The sequence below is a fragment of the Anarrhichthys ocellatus genome, unplaced genomic scaffold (genome assembly GCF_004355925.1).
Source record: "Anarrhichthys ocellatus isolate YVR2014 unplaced genomic scaffold, GSC_Weel_1.0 scaffold32, whole genome shotgun sequence".
Classification (NCBI taxonomy): Eukaryota; Metazoa; Chordata; class Actinopteri; order Perciformes; family Anarhichadidae; genus Anarrhichthys; species Anarrhichthys ocellatus.
The window spans coordinates 1408688-1425683 of NW_022280062.1; the positions used below are offsets into that span (position 1 = coordinate 1408688).

General features: G+C 41.6%; 1 protein-coding gene across 8 annotated transcripts in view; it reads left to right on the plus strand.

Annotated features, from left to right (window-relative positions):
* The first annotated feature begins 1582 nt into the window (after positions 1–1582).
* greb1l (GREB1 like retinoic acid receptor coactivator) overlaps positions 1583–16996 on the plus strand; it is a 40744-nt gene continuing 25330 nt past the window's right edge. For all 8 annotated transcript variants that reach the window (XM_031865104.1, XM_031865106.1, XM_031865112.1 and 5 more), the window contains exon 1: positions 1583–1854. The gene's annotated coding sequence lies outside the window, so the exon portion shown is untranslated. The remainder of the gene's footprint in view (positions 1855–16996) is intronic.

Genomic DNA, 16996 nt, shown 5'->3' on the forward strand with positions numbered 1-16996 from the left:
AAAGCGACTTCAAAATGTCAAGTACTGCGCATGCGCCCTGCCGAGGCGCATTCAAAAGAGTTCAGACTGATGGTGGCAACATGTTGCTGTTCACCGTAAATGAGACCAGTTACCACATCTACTACCACAGCTAACATCAGAGGGAGGAGAAAAACATAATATAGTTAATGTTAAGTACAAATGATCAATTGTATTTTATACTTGTCTATGTTATTCTATTCAGTGACTGAAATATCTACATGAAATAACCCATTCTGTTCCATTATATTCCATTCTAATTGTCCACGTGGGCTCCATATGCTCTTGTTTCTGGATCATAATAAGATATGATTAAATATTATGAAAATGATTCATGTGGAGTGCCTGTGCTCTTGCTGTGGTTGTGAGCCTAAGATGAAATGCCAAAGCCAGAGAGCCATACCCGATGAAATATTGGGATTGTTAGTTTAAGGTTTGGGGATACCAGCTCCAATAAGGTCACCATAACTGACTTGAGCCCCAGTGATGTCCATCAAGGCCTATTTTAAAGGATATTTTTGTATAAGGGTCACTCACCATAGTCTAATCATCTTTGCTGGCTTTTACTGCAGTGATTTAAAAGTAAATATTAAGATCACAGAGGTGTATATTATTGTCGTTGTCTTCCCTCAATTTGGCATTTGTTTGTCACATACAGTTAGTTCTCTGAGTAAAAAAAGGACAAACAGGAAGTGCATAGGACCTGCTGTTAGTTGTCCCTGAACAGTGGCAGAGGCTTATTTTACTATGATATAAAAAAGGATTAAGTTTGTGAATATGTCTATCTAACTGTCAGTCTGTCTGTCTGTTCTCTCTTACTCTTATTTTTCTTTTCAGCAGTTATCCTCTGTTTGAGTGTGTAGGTGTGTGTGTTCTGCATGTCACCCAACAGAGGGCGGTGTTGTACAACCTTTATGGTGAAAACTCACCCGTGTTCAGAAACTTAAGTGGGTGAACACGCTGTCACGTGCTCTTTGGAAAAATCCCACATTTTATTTATATCGCTTTATCTCAAGCAAAAGTTTACTTTGTTTCCCCTTTGCAATGCAGCTTGGACTCAGTGCATCAGTTCTGTATTTCTGCCAGCAGAGGAGGATATTTGAACATCAGAGACCAGAAGTGCGGAAAAATGGTTAATTTATGAGTTGTGTGTTCATACAAATACATTTATACAAACTGCTGTTGTTGCTTTTTAAAAAGAAAATATCTCATAGGTTATTGGGTGGCTTAATATCATTTAGTAAAATATATATTGTATGTTTGAATACTGTATGCATGTTTGTATGTATGGTGTAGGTCTACTATCCTTTTTACTTTATTTGCATGTTTGATTTATTTATTATGTTCATTTGTCTATTATTTTATTCATGTATTTGTTTGTTTATTAAATGTCTTAATCCAGGCATGTTGCTGTCTGTATATGACATTTTGAGGTGGGCCGTTTCTGTCACGCATGACTGCGTGCTGCTTCCTTCCTGCACCGTTTTTAAACTTGCTTTTTTTGGTCCATTTCAACCGGTTGATGAGCCACTTCCGGTAAAGTTTGTGACGTGTTATTTTTTCTGCCTGACTTTTTGTGTTTTCATCCTCTCACTCGAACAACAAGCTGAAGTGAACTTATCCTCGGCTGAACTGGAACAAATGGTCTACATACAGTCATGTCCTGACGTCACTTGGCGGCTTCCTCAGTGCGCAGATCAGCTGTGAGCAGAGCGACCCGGAGCAGCAGCAACAGGGTGGGGGTGGTGTTCAAATCGGAGGCGCACCAAATGTAACCCACACATCCCGATTGCTACGTGGACATGGCCGTGTAACGCGTCTCCGGAGTGCATAAAGGTAGGCGTGCACGGTTTTCCGGTGTGTCCGCACACTTGTTTTGAAAATAATTCCACGCCACGAGAGAAAGCACGTTAGTGATCAGAAGCAGGATCAGGCTGGTAATGGTCGCGCTGAAGCCTGCGTAATGTCGGGTCCGTGCCCGAGGCTGAAACAGCTGCTTAAAGTTTGTTTTCACCAGTGAATTTCACAATAGTGTTAAAGCTGTAGGGATGAAGAAACTGCGGGGTGTTTTGTAGAAAGGGGTGATTGAAGTATAACGAGGGGCAATTAATCAAATCATGAGCAAAGTCTGTTTACATGCTCTGGAATACTGCCTGAGTGGGACTATCATATGTTTTTAACTGTTAATAACCATTATGTTTGCCTATATGTCGTAGCTGTCAGTGGTGCTTGGCCCCCAAATGTGTCCGACCTACATTTAATAGCCTAATTAGTGGGCTATAGGTAATTAACATGTCTTGCAGTGTAATATGAGTGTCAGTGTGGAACTTATCTTTTGTCAAACCTGTGGCAGAAAAGAAGTCCAGTGAAACCTTATGTCGGATCAGCAGTCTTATTAATTTATGGGTATTAAAAGGATTGTAGATCAGTTTCTGCTGCCTTTTAAAATGCAGATTTTATTATCTTATTTCATCTTTTATTACATCTTATCCTGTCCTCATGATTGTTTGTTGTTAACAAAGTCATGTCATGTCAAGCCTGCCTGGAACCAGGCCACTAATTCAGATGTTTGTCTCTTGAAGACCGTCACAGTTGCCCGAGGCTCGACGTTGAAACAGGGATCAGCAGTTTAGATGGAGCCATATAACCAGGTTTTTGGTGGTTTGTCATTGTTATTACAGGCAAACCAGTCTGTCTTGACTGCATCTAATCTCACATTCCATGTTTCATGTCCCAAAGGTTAAATTCCTCCTATCTCCTCTCCCCCTTCTTTACTTGCAAAATATCATTAGAGCTAATGACAAAAACATGCACATTACACAATCCTGCAGACCAGAGTAGTTCATTTTACCAGATGCGGCAGGCTCACTGGTGAAAAAGCAACTGTAATGTTACTTTTTATAGCAGCACTTATAATTGAACAAAATGTGGTCCAGGTGGAAAGAAATCCACATTATTGAGCTTTAATATATTTGCATCGATGATAACAAAGATATCTAAAAGCCTGATTGTTGCCGTTGACTGCAGATTTGTGGTATCCAACATTCGTGGTTGTCCTCTCCAGTGTGGATTGAGAATTCGCTGGGTGGCCTGTCTCACCTAGAGCACGCGCAGCCCTGTCAGAGAGGGGAAGGGCTGGAGGGGACAGGGGGGGGGGGGGCCTGAACGCTGACCATCTGGCCCTTGGGGGGGGGGGGGGGGGCTGGTTTCCTCCCTGGCTGCCTTTGTTCCACAGGAACAATTGGGAGTTAATCTGGGAGGAGATAAGTAAGGCCCCCGTGACACCACTCCTGCGCTCGGACAGGTTTCTCTCTTTAGCCTTGAAGGAGACATCTCCTTCCCCTATTGCTTTGTTAAAGGCCTTCAATTGTGGAGGTTTGGCGGTGGGCGTTTTCTTTGTGTGGTCGAGGCATTTTAACCTTTTATTTCTCAAACACGAGTGATACGTTGGCTCTGGGAATGCGGCAAGAGAGTTGGATATAATTTTATAAACCAATTTGTTTTTGCTGGAATTGGTGTGGACCTCATTATTTCCCCTCTCACAGGAGGTTTGTTGTAAACTGGTAATATTGAACATAGCAAACTTCAACCATTATGGCATTGATGAGAAATAAACACATGCAGGTGAAAAAGTACACTTCTAGCAATTATTCCAATCAACCAAAATGAGATGTACCTAACTGGAAATTAGGTAATGAAAGCTATTGCTCATCCCTTTAAAATATGCCCTCTTTAAAATAACAATTCATCTTTTGAGAGCATGTTGTTTTGTCAACCGTTCAACTTGTCATGTTAATGCTTCCCGTCTCTATTTTTTGCCAAAGTATCATTAACAGTTGTTACGTTGTGTGGAAGACCTGCTGTGAGGCGAGGAGGTTTTTGCAAAAAAATGCAACATGTAATTTCTCACGCTCGATGATTATTTCACATCCAGTTGTCACCAGGGTAACAGATTTATTTATTTTCTCCCTGGTTATCATTTCTAGCTCACCAGGACTCCTCTTTTGCTGTTTATGCCTTGAGCTTGCCCAGCTGGCCCAGTGCGTTTTTGTCTATTTTCCGAATGGAAGATGTATTTTCATTTGAACACCGTCATCTTTCATTCACATCCTCGCCAAATATTGCTCCCTGTTATGAGAAACCTGTGCATCATAGATCACTCTGATTTGTATTCAGTGTCATGCACAACAATATGTAACAATTGATTACCAATCCAGTCAGCAGCAAAGAGGTTTCATTTTCTGCGGTGGCTTCAACTAGCTCCAGAAACACATCATTTAAAAATATTGATTAGTGAGGCAAAAATCTTTCACATGAAACACCCTCACGGATCACAATAATACGATCTCAAAAACACTACTGGGACCAGTCAGCAATACCGGCAGATGCTTCTCTTGATCCTTTCAGAGGTACGTCTTAGTGATTGTCTCTGATCCTGAGTACAGATGGTACAAGGGACTAATTCCCAACTAGAAAGATCAGTGCAATTGTTTCACATTTTTTTGAGCGTGTTTTGACAGGAACCAAAAAACAGGTGGTCCTCAAATCAACCCTCGTTATCCAAATACTGCTGAGGCAGAGGCCGGCACCAAGTCAGATTTGTTTCCCTTTTTGCCACATGCTTATGTTGTCATGGAGAGATGATTGTGTCAATAAAACACACTATATGATCTAAAAGTAGACAATCCAATGCTATATTTATAATGATAATAGTAGTAACAATAATAGTATGAATAATACTAATAATAATTGTATTATTCAAAGTAGCAATACAGAAGTTGAAATGCTTCATTACAATAAAAAAGTTCTCTATTAAAATGTTACTGATAAGTAAAAAGTGTTGTAAGCAAAATGCTTGCTACTTGCATTACCAAAGTAAAAGCATTCATAATGTAAAAAACGGGCCTCTGTGTTAAACTAGTATATATATATTATTATATAATCATGTTATTTAAAAATGATTACAGTTATGGTCGTTTGTGAAGCTAATTCGGTTTAATCTGTAAGAAAGCACCGTACTTTCTATCGGATATGTTTTTTTCTAAAATAATTGGCTGCAAAGTATAACGAGTATCTGTCACTGTCAAATAAGTGCATTGAAGTAAAAAGTACATGATTTCAAAATGAAATGTAAGTGAGTAGAAGTATAAATCAAGTGGAAATACTCAAGTAAAGTACAAGTACCTCAAAACTGAATACAAATGTTCCTATCTGGTCTTATGTACTGTACTTGAGTAAATGTTTTCATTGCCATTCACTGTAAAATAATAATATAGATCCATTATATACAAAACTAGATTAAATTGTTTTTGCCAAATACAAATACATCACATATAAATTGTGTATTCATTTAACCACCTAGCAAAGTGTTTTATATTTCTCAGCAAGATATCTGTATTGCTTCAGCAGTAACAGCGTCGGATGAAAGTCCGAATCATTTGGTCGAGTTATGCAGGCAGCTCCGAATCTAAACAGAGAAGAAAGAATTATTGCTAGAGGTTTTGGCTGATCTGTTTATTGGCTGTGTTCGAGAAATAAAAGAACATCTCGGTGCTGATTTGCAGAGCCAAATGTGTTCCCCATGGACGCTAGTAAACTGTCAACCGGCCTTTTTTTTATTAAGGTTCAAGAATGCCAGGAACACCGTGTTCACTGGTAATGTTTGAGCACTCACAGACTGTTGTGGTGGTGTCAGGCTTGTGTGTGTTTTTTTTCTCTCTGTAGCAGGGAGTTAGATCTACATGTGGTTGAAGTTCTATTAATCTAAATAAGTCATTGATCAAAACTCTCTTCTAAAATGCAGCATGAAAGAGGAGTGAGGGAAAGCACTGATAAGGTCTGAGGAGGAGCATATATGGGAGGCTGAGGAGGGGAAGATGTGGGAGAAGTGGTTAAAACAGATGTGAGGGTGATGAAGAGCGAAGCAATGCAGCTGGATGCAGACCGAGAGTGAGATACAGGACAACATTTATTTAATTCAAACCTCACACTTAAGGCTGCACAGTTTTGGACACATGGTGAGGTAAGAGTGTGCACAGAGGGAAGGACAATGCGACACAAACTCTGTACTGTATGTAGGCGCATGACACAGTCGACAATCGGATCATTAAAGCCAATCTCACAAAGGCCTCTGCTCCTCCCCCGGCTGAAAGGAGATGTCAAAGGTCTGTGACCTCTTCCATTTACGTGCATTGATCCTGCTAGTGGGGGTGGGGCTTCCTCCTCAAAGCCCTCCACCATCAGCTGTTATATCTTAGTCTCACCTGCAGGAAGTGGAACCATTTTCTTTTGTTTTATTTTCTTTTGTTTTATTTTATTTTATTACTGTTTTTAATTGACTTGATTTTTAGTGTGCTATTGTTAAGAGCTGAAACAATTAGTCAATCAATCAAATTAATCACACACACATTTGTATAATCGTATCAGTATGTTTTAAAGTAAAAAGGCCATTCACAGGTTCCAATTTCTCAAATAACAAAGGGAATATTATATATATATAATATAATCTATAAATAATATATGTTTTTGATGGCCATGGGAAATTCTGCTGAATTTTTTTTCTATTTCCTAGTCCCATATTCTATAGATTAAATTATTAATTGAGAAAATAATATGAAATTCTTTGTTCCAAGTCGCATAGAAACTAGTGTGTAGTCTTGAACTGGAAACCAGGTTATTTCTGTGGATGACGTGCATTCGAGACATATAGTTGTAATGTGCATTTCAATGAAGAAATATAGTGAAAAAGCAGAGCACATTTTAAACATGTGCTTAATTTCATTCTTTTTTTTTTTTTTTACCTTGGATTAATTCCAAAAGCTACTTCACCCAAAGTCTCATTGCTCCTTGCTCCTGCATGTATTCAACCCTCACTCATTAACTTGAGCTCTGTTGAGGCACATTACTGTTTAAACGTGGCTTAATGCTCGAAACAACAATCTCCTCCCTTAATGTCTGACCATGAATTTGTGCTGTTGGGTGTGAGTCTACTTCACCCCTCTGCGTTTATGGCCTACTCAGGAGTGAAGGGAAGAAGTGCCTCCTCACAGCCTTAGAATGTGACTTTTAGTGATGGATAAAAGGAAGGTAGGACATGCAATACGTAGGAGTACATCTGACAATACTGGCCTGCACATCCTGTTCTTTGTTGCAAGGGAGGCTCTGAGTGTGTGTGTGTGTGTGTGTGTGTGTGTGTGTGTGTATACATGTATGCATGAGTGGAACACGACCCCAGTAGATGGCACTTCCTGTTGTTCTGTTAGTTATCTCTGATTCTGAGATGCATGGCAATTTCTTATCTGTCACCGCTGGATGTCCTAGTTTGCTCACCGAATGACTCAACGAAGCCATTCCCTAGTTTCTGTAAGCCCTCACTCTCTATCATCAATCATACTTATTCCTAATCACACAGCTGTGTTCACCGCACTGTTACAAAGAGTGCTGTGAAGCCGTCTAAATACAGAGCTAAAACAGTCGTGAGCTCCAAATGTGTTGCTCCATTGAGCGCCCAGCCCCCAGATCAAAGTCAAAACAGCTCCCTGACAGAAAGGAATGAGACTTATCTGGACTTTCCCCCAAGTCGCTCGTCAGGAAGCTTGCAAAGTCAAGCGGTCGCCATTAGGCGTGAGTGCATTTGTGTGTGTGTGTGTCCAGGTGAAGGAGGAATTTCAGTCTTTTGTTCCTTAAGTTGAACTCTTTCATTTGCAGCGGTAATAAACAGAATGAGGTCATAATAACCCCCCCCCCGAAATCTGAGTCCTTGCATCTCATCACAGCAGGATTGTGGTATGACGTGTCATGTCTACGGTGTTTCTCCTTTTTATTCATTTTTTATTTTTTAAGATCAATCTCTTGGATGTCTGTGGGCTCCATTACATCAATGTATGCTCATAAAGAGCAAAGTGTGCATGCAGCTCGGCTGAGAGCTCTTTGTAATAATATGTCCTCATTCTCTCCATTGAGACCTGGAAAGCATCCAGCTGAGAATCCCTTCTTGCACAGGACTGTTATGGAACAGTGTGTTCTTACAGGCTGTACTGCTGCATCCCCCTCTTCCTCCTCCTCCCCCTCTTCCTCCTCCTCCTCCTCCTCATCCCTTGTACTGATGCCAACCCCAGTGGGTACCAGTGGCCAGAAATGAAGTACATTATTTTGAAAGAGCAGTGTTTGATCACAGTGCAATAGTTTGATAGAAAGTTAAAGTTCAAGTTGTTTGGCCTTTGCTACAAGTGTCAGATTTGTTTTGCAGAGGTACACGGCGTTTGAGTCATTCATCAGTGTTGGGTTTCTATCTATTGATTAACGTGGCTGTTGCACACATTGACAATAATCAATAACAACTGTTATCTTTATAAAGATATTGTGGAGCTGAGAATGAGGTCACTCTCTCACTATGTGTGTGTGTGTTGTTCTCAGAGCTTCTCCTTGCTTTGTTTACATAGCCTGGCTTTTCCCGCTCCTCTTGAGTTGTTTTAATCTGCTAATTCATGAGCCAAATAACGTCAGGCTGGGTACATTTCAGACTTGTCACATAAATCAGTTCACACGCAGGTTTATTCTCATTTCAGTCGCGCAAGATATTACCTTTGCCAGATGATCAATTGTGCTGAATGTAAGATTTTACATTCTTTCTGATACATTTGGTCGATCGTCACTCTTATGAAACGTCCTGCGCTGTTGTGTATCTTGGTATTGTTGTTGTGAAGGAGCAGGACGCGTGCCAACAACAGCTGGACACACTCAGGCTTGTAGCCAGATTTCCCACATCACCACGGAAGCATCATTGGCTTTGCCCACATAAATTGCCCCAAAATATCCCTGACACACACACACACACACACACACACACACACATATCTCAAACAGGACATTCAGTCTCTCTCACTCTTCATGTCGAAGCACAAGGTCAGCGTGTGTTGATGCTGCCAGGGTTTGTGGGGGAGAGGGCTGCCTGCAGCAGAAGGATGTCACCAATTGTCCAAGGCTACGGTGACCAAGACCCAGACCTCTGCTGCGAGAACTCAACGTTCCTCTCTCGTGCGAGAACTCAATGTTCCTCTCTCAATTTTCAATTCAATTCAATTCAATTTGCTTTATTGACATGAACGTTTCCAAACGGTATTGCCAAAGCATCAAAAAAATTAAACATACAATAATATTAATACACAATAACATTAATATAACATATAATAATACGATATGTTAATATGATATTATATATGTTATATAATATCTCTCTCTCTCTCACATAGAAAACTTTTAACAGATTAAGACTTGCATTGATTTTCTCCTCTAGATCTGTGTATTGACTTCCCGATAAAATCAATAGCATTCAAACACAGGCTGGCATTTTTCATCAAACTAACTCAGTGAAACCGTTTGTGTGTCTATCGCTAGACATTTGTTCCCTGTCCATTTAAGCCTTCGACTGTAGAAGAAGACAGACAGCCGTGTGTCAGAGAGCCTTGGACATTTGTGACTCTTGTATTTTTTTTTATTTGCATTCAGTCCTTTTCTTTCTACAAACAGGAAATGAGTGAGGAAACAACACATGCAGATCTCATACAGGTGATGAGAAAATGTTGTCAATCATATGCTTTAATAACCTGATCGCAGTCCAGTTTAATAACCGTTGAGACATTTTTGTCCACCATCACGATTTAAATGCCAAATTATCCTTTTTTTTTGAGAATGGCATCTCTCTCTCTCTCTCTGTCTTTGTCCCCTGGAGCAGCATTGCAGAGATATTGCTTAAACTACACTTGTCTTCGCTAGTAATCCATTACTGCTGCGTGTATGCTGTTTCTGTGGACTTTACATTACAAAATGCAATTTATTTCCCGTGGGGGGGAAACAGCCTGCTCTTGTTAGAAATGGGCAGATGTTTCAACTCTTTTTGCTAAGCTAAGCTGATCGGCTGCAGGCTTTATCTTGAGGGGACATGAGAGTATTGATCTTCTTGTTTATGCCGATGCAATAAAGCGCATTTCCACAAATGACAAGGTATTCCTTTAAGTTTACCTTACTCATTTATGCAGGAGCATAGTTTTTTTTTGTCTACTTTTTAGTTGAAATAATTCCACTAAATTCTTTTGTACAGTTGAATAATTAAGATAAACCATCACTTCTTTAAATGTTATAATTTCATTAGCTCTTGCACCATCATTACTGTAACAGTAACGGGTGTGAGTTGGGAGAGTTGGGAGGCTGTGCCGTCTTGCTGTGCCAGCATTGATTAAGGTCATTTAAAGAGGAACTGAATCCTGTATATTACTCACAGCACAGAGTATTTGGAGAATGCTACCTGACAGGAAATGAGGGTTGGAAAAATATCAGGTCTGAGGGAACTTGCTCTACGCTTATATGGGAGATGTTTACTTTTAAACAAAAATGACTCATGGTGCAAGAATGTTTAGTCGGAACATTTTCAAATGGCCCACTTAATAACTTCAGCATCCGGGCTGTTTTTTGAGGAGCACATTTGAAGTCATAACACTTTTCACTTTGCACCCGAGTGCCCTCTATTAACCGCTATTTCTGCTCGGTACACCACAATGTGACAAGAGCCGCGTCTTAACTATCACATCTGCCAGTTGGCAAAGTATCTCATCTCTCGGAGGGATCAGGGCAGGATGAAGTGCACCAGGCCTGAATAGGTTTACTGTCACTTTTTCTCATCAGCAAAGCTTGTGTGAGGGGTCAAGCCCCCCGACAAAAGATGGCCCTGCTTCCATTGTCTCATTGAGACAAAAAAAAGAAGAGTCCTGCTGACGCCGTGGCTCTCGCTGCAGTAAGGAGGACTGATGGGATTTAAGTGTGGGCCCTGTCACCGAGGGCAACCTGGTGCTTATTAATCGGTCAGGGTGGGGGGTAATGTGGGGGGGGGGTGCTGATGCAGCAATGCCGCCTGGGGTCAGGAAGAGAGACATGATGGATACAGCTGATCGCCCGGTGAGGAAGTTTTGAGGGGAAGAGGAGGAGGCGCCTTCGTCGGGGACATTGAGAAGGCTCTTTGTCCCGGTGTCACTCAAACGGATTCAAGGTGGCAGAGACTTTTTTTTCAGGAAGGAAAAGAAAGGAGAGGTCCCATTGTGAAAGGTGGGTCTCTCTCTGGATGCCTGATAAACACAACAGACCTCTTTCTTATGTCCTCTCCATGAGTGCTCAGTGCTCCTGCGTGGCTAAATTGTTTGTGTGTCAGTTGTGTGAACTTTTCAGGGAAGAACTTTGACTGAACTTTGAGGGGATCGCCTACCTTTTGTATCTGTGGAGTTAAGTTGGAAGCGTCCAAAATGTTTAGTGAAGATCCTTACACAGACAATTGATGTCTTTATCTAAAATAATCTTTGATATTTCTGCTGAGAGGAGTAATGGCTGTTTTCATGATCCATTAATCTGCTAATTGTTTCTCAATTAGTGAACTAATCATGTATAAAATGTCAGATGGTGGTGTAGAATGTTGGTTTCCTTAAGAGTACTATCACATTACTAAAAGAAAAGCAAAACATTCTTAAAGAAGCTGAAACATTTATTGTATCCTTGTAAAAAGGCTTGTTTCAGCCTAGAAGAGGGGACTTTAGGAGCACCGATCACAATGTTTGTTACATTGGATATAAAGAAGGCTCAAGTACTGGAAGCTGTCATATCCATCGTCTTATTCATTATTGTTTAATAAGATATTCACTTATTTAAATATTTCTTTTATAAATATTTACTTCAATTTCTCTTATGATCGTCTACAGGCAAGCATACAATTCAACAAATAGATCATATCAATAATAACAAATAAAGTTTCCAATAATAACTTAAATTCCATTTTTTTCCAGCAATGCGTGCTTAATGACAAAGTTCTTTCCCAAGAAACGTACTTGTAAATTATCAGGAAAATGTTCATGAATGAAAGTAAAGATCGTAAAATGCTTACATTGAGTTGAGCCTATTTTGATACATTTATGTCTTTAGTCTTGGTACCAAAACTGAGGTGAAACAGTACAAACCCTTCTAATTTATTCAGTTTTTGCAGGGCCGGTCCTATGCATAAAGGCAATACAGGCGAATGCTAGGGGCGCCATCCGTCCCTAGAGGCTGAGTGTGTGTTTTGAAAGGTTAGCTGACATGATGATTATCTCTGAGATCCCCCGTTATTATCTGCACCTCAGTCTGCCTGACATGTTATGTGGAGGCCGGGGTGAGTGCAGCTCAAGCCAGCCGCTGGAAACAGAACCTGACCCCTTTGCTTGTTCTGTCATCTGATAAGAGCCAGTGTTTTGATAGTGTTGGCCCTCTCGACGTGATCCACGGCTCTCCTTTTACACCCGTATAGCAAACAGGGCTGTCTAAACAACAGTTTATGGCCAGGACAAGGCCTGGTCAACCGTCATCAAAGATCTACTCTGGGATGAGCCATTCGGTGTGGACCAGATGTTAGAAGAAGCTGTGGCAATGATGGCAGATCGATTTCTTTCTCAGAATAGGATAAATTACAGGCTAATTAAGGAACCGGTGACAAAGTGAATTAATGTATTATAAGCTTAATTAGTTTTCTTTAAGTCATACAAGGTTAGGGATCATTTTTCCAGTCTTCGATTAAAAATATATATCTTTAGAGAGTTAATTTCTCCTCTTGTCTTTACATCTTTTTCCATCTTCCCTCCTCGTGCCCTTTACCATTGACCGGTGTTGAACCCTGGCTGGTGACAGCTTTACAGTATGAAATAGAACTCATTGTTGTTATTCAATATGGCTCCGCTGAATAAGTCCATAAATGCATTAAGGTCTCGTTGTCCCGACTATGGTGAACTGACGTTCAACCCCGGCAGCGTTGTAAAATGCAGATCGGGTTCACTGACAGGCCTTCCATTTTATTACACTTTCATTTACTTATTCTATCGGGGATAGCGGCTTTGAGAGCTCACTGGTCACATTAGCAAAGGACGGACATGTTTTGGCAACTTTTTACATTTTATTACATTCTGCTAAACGTATAAAAGGGGACATGTATGTGCCGAGTGAGATATGTGATGAGATATGTGATCAGATTTTAAGAACAATAAAAAGTTTTGATCGGCCGTGTCCAAAAACATCATCATTTTGAGCTGAGCTGAAACAATAAGTTGATAAGTTCATCAATGAAAATCAATCTTAAATCTTTCGAGCAAAAAGGCCAAACTTTCTCTGGTTCCAGCTCCTTAAATGACAATATTTGCTGCTTTTCTTTGTCATATATATATACGTATATATATATATGTATGTATGTATGTATGTGTATATATATATATATATATATATATATATATATATATATATATATATGTATATGTATGTGTCAGTAAACTGAATTAGGAACAGGATAATTATAGTTGGCAATATTTGATATTTTGTGACATTTATAGACAAAATGATTTACACATTTATCAAGAAAATAATCATTAATGAAAATTGCTATTAGTTGCAGCCCTGTTCTCGAGTATAAAAATGGGTTTCAGGTTCTTTTTGGGGGTTTTTGGTTTTTTTTTCTGATTATCCGTATTCATTGAAACTTTTAGGTGATTGCCACTTATTTAACAAAAACAAGAAAACTTTTCTATCAAATGCGGGAACATTACTATCATTTCACTGTAAACAAGTAGAGTCACGTGTCGATCCATGAGTTGGCTACTTTCATCAAAGCTTGTTTTGCACTTGTGCTGCGTCAGTTATCTGTTTGGTCGACCTGCGCCGTTAAACGATGCAGGCCTTTGTCCGCCGCTGAGATTTAGTTTAAGGTTAAATGCCTTGCCCTTAAACTCATCCGCTGGGCCAGAGTGTGTGGCAAGGTCACCGTTCCAGTCAACCTGGTGTTAACACAAAGGCCGCTTGTCCCCTAATGAATTAGCGCTACTGTTCCTCAGCGAGTCCCGACACGGCCCTCCAGCCCCTTCGCAGGCCTTCCCAGCCCAGCTGCCCTTTCACACGCACCCCCTTGCCTCTTAATTTTTAAATGAGTTTTATAACTGGACAGTAAACTTCCAGTGGCTTAATGATGATGACTTCTTCATCTGCCCAAATGCTCCTTTTGTCCGCCCTTCCTCGGGCCCTGTACCCTGCCCCCGTTCCCTCTGGTCACGCCAAGCCTTAAACCTTGGTTCACCCCACTTTATAGTTCCTCAGATAATCCCCTAACACACACACACACATGCACCCTCAAGCTATTATCTTCACTGAGGCCTGCTCTTTCTCCTTCTCTCTGTTACTGCCAACTTCAGCAATGGCATTCAGCTGGAATGTTTGCCTTTGTTTGTGTGGCCCACTGGAAAGCCATGAATGACCTTAGCTCATCTGCTATCCTCACTAGCACCGATTTACACTTCAGGGCCCAGCAGGTAGTCCCGAAGAGCCGGGGGGAGGGGGTCCCGAAGAAGGTTGTGGGGCTTTTGTAAGGAAATGGCTAGGGGCTGCCACCCGGACAGTAAACAGCAGCGCGAGTCCTCACACCTTTGGCGTCAGGTAGCCCACGTCGAGCAGGTAGATGAGGGGATGCTGTTGCGGGAATTTTCACATGCTGTTATTTTTGTTTTCTTGTTTTGTTTTGCTGCCACATTGTTTTTCTTATTATAAGAGTCAGATGTGCTAATTAGCACCATGGCTTTCTGTGCTCCCTCCCCGACTGATACTCGCGTGTCTCGATTTCTCGATTAAACCTCGTCCTCATGTTCCTACAGTATCAGAGCCTCAACCTGCCACAGTATGTCATCAGTATAGAAGCCATCCCACTGTGCTAGGCTAGGCCAGCAGGTCACTGAGTCAGCTAACACAAAGCTGTGTCGCTCCTCTGGGAATCCTGAGAGAGGAAGAACCCCTTCCCCTACCCTTCTCCACATTTAAGAGCATCAAGCCCAAGATCTCCCAGACCCCCCCAACACAGCTGATCATGTGACTCGTCTTTCCTCAGGTGGCGGTGGCAGGGATACTTCCCCTTTGTCAGAGACTTTAGTAGGAGCTCAATGCAGCGGTGAAGGATGGGCTGGGGGGCGGGAATGCATTCAATCCACACCCTTTTGTTTTTTTGCACGGTGTCTTTTGAGGCCAAAGAGAATGCTGGGCTTACTCATTATCTCCATTCTGAATGGGCTATTTAAGACAGGCCACGTCAAAGTCAGGGGCTTAGACATACATCACACTGACGGCTCTTTTCCCCCAGTTGAACTTGTGGCTACACTGGTATCCGATGGATCACTGAAAAGACATTTCCCTTTTTGTCACACCTGATAATAACTACAGTTAATTTACGATACATCTAGCACTGAAAAACGCCAAATAAAACCCAGAGGCACAGTTTGGGACTCACCGACGTTTTCCCATGTGTGGTCTAAATCAGCAATAGCCGGACACATTTCACAGTCAAACTCAAGCCCAATGTTTGGACAAATGCTGCTGATTGAGAGAAATGAAAGGCCCGTAAGGACTAATGGAGGCCCTGATTGGCTCGCGTAGTGGTTTACAGCTCCCATCACGCTGACTGTGCACTAATATAACCATTGGTGAGGAGAGCTGCACACGACTTGATTAACACAACTGTGGAACTGTGTCTGTGGTAAAGAACTGGAACACCAGTCACACGGCTCAGCGAAGCATGAAACCTGGGCCAGTAAAGAGAGAGATATTTATAATCAATACAATGTTATTGTAATCATTCATCTCTATTAATAAGTAGGTGTTTTCTGTTGAAGTTCATGCAAAAACCCAATTTCTAGACAGTGATACATTTGCAGTCTTCTTTCTCTCCCCTCAATAAAAGCAAGTTTTAACCAATTCTTCTGAGGGAAAACATTGGTATTAGAGACTAAAAATATGCTGTTGAATGGTGAGTGCATCCTCCTTGCCATCAAGTAGATGCGACTTTGCTCAAACCTACTATTTACCCGACAAATTCTTGCTGACTTGGCATTAATTAGTCAAAAGAAAAACAGACGCAGGAGTCTAAATTAGTAACTTTACATGCGCAAGGCCACAGTAAACGATTAAGTTAAGTGTGTAAGCGCCCTTGAATGGAAAAAGATTGAACCATGAAATGTAACAGTTGATAACAGATTGTTAATCCTCAACATAGTTTCAACATGCTGCTTAATACGCACTACGAGGACTCGAGGGAAGAGTGATTTAACTAGTCTCATAGTTGGAAGTGGTTTGACATTCTCCTCTGATGTTGCAGACGTACATGTTTGAACATTAATGTCACACTTCTTCACTTACATACCCGAACACCATACCCTTACCTGGAAATGAGCACCCTTTCCATTTAGCGATACCATGGGAAGGTGCTAACCCTGATCATTAGGCTTTAATGACATAGAATCCCTAACATCTGCCAGTGGCTGTTGATTTGCGGTGCATTTCCGTTTATTTATTTTGGCCAGATGAGCCCCTGGTATTTATAGCGGGAGTAAAAGCCCAGAGTGGGGTCAATCCTTGGCAAGGCTAAGAAGACAAAATGCTCAGGCTGACCTGACATTCTTGTCCCCATTTTGCTGGGGACAGATTCCCCCTTCCCCTGAATTGGCCCCCCCAATAAAAATAAAAAAGGCGGGTGTGTCAGTCAGCCAGAAAGAGCCTGAACTGAGCGTCGGAGCGAGAGTTGGATTTAAAGATCCACCCTACCCCTCTCTCTTGAAAACCACCTGACACAGTGTCGGTGTCTTGGCGTGCAGGGGGGTCACGCGTGGCAGGGCGCCGTGGCTGTGTGGCAGGGTGGAAATGCGGGACCTTCTTCTTTGTTTCTCCCCCCCATCCACACACACAGCTCTGCAGGCCTCCAAGAGCATCTGTCACCACAGGGGGTCAACAGGGCCAAGATGAATGAGCCCCCGGTGGATTCCCTCCCTCCTTGGCAAATGGCACAGGACAGAGGAGGGCATAGGGGACTCGGGGGAGGGGTGTGTGTGTGTGTGTGTGTGTGTGTGTGTGTGTGTGTGTGTGTGTGTGTGTGTGTGTGTGTGTGTGT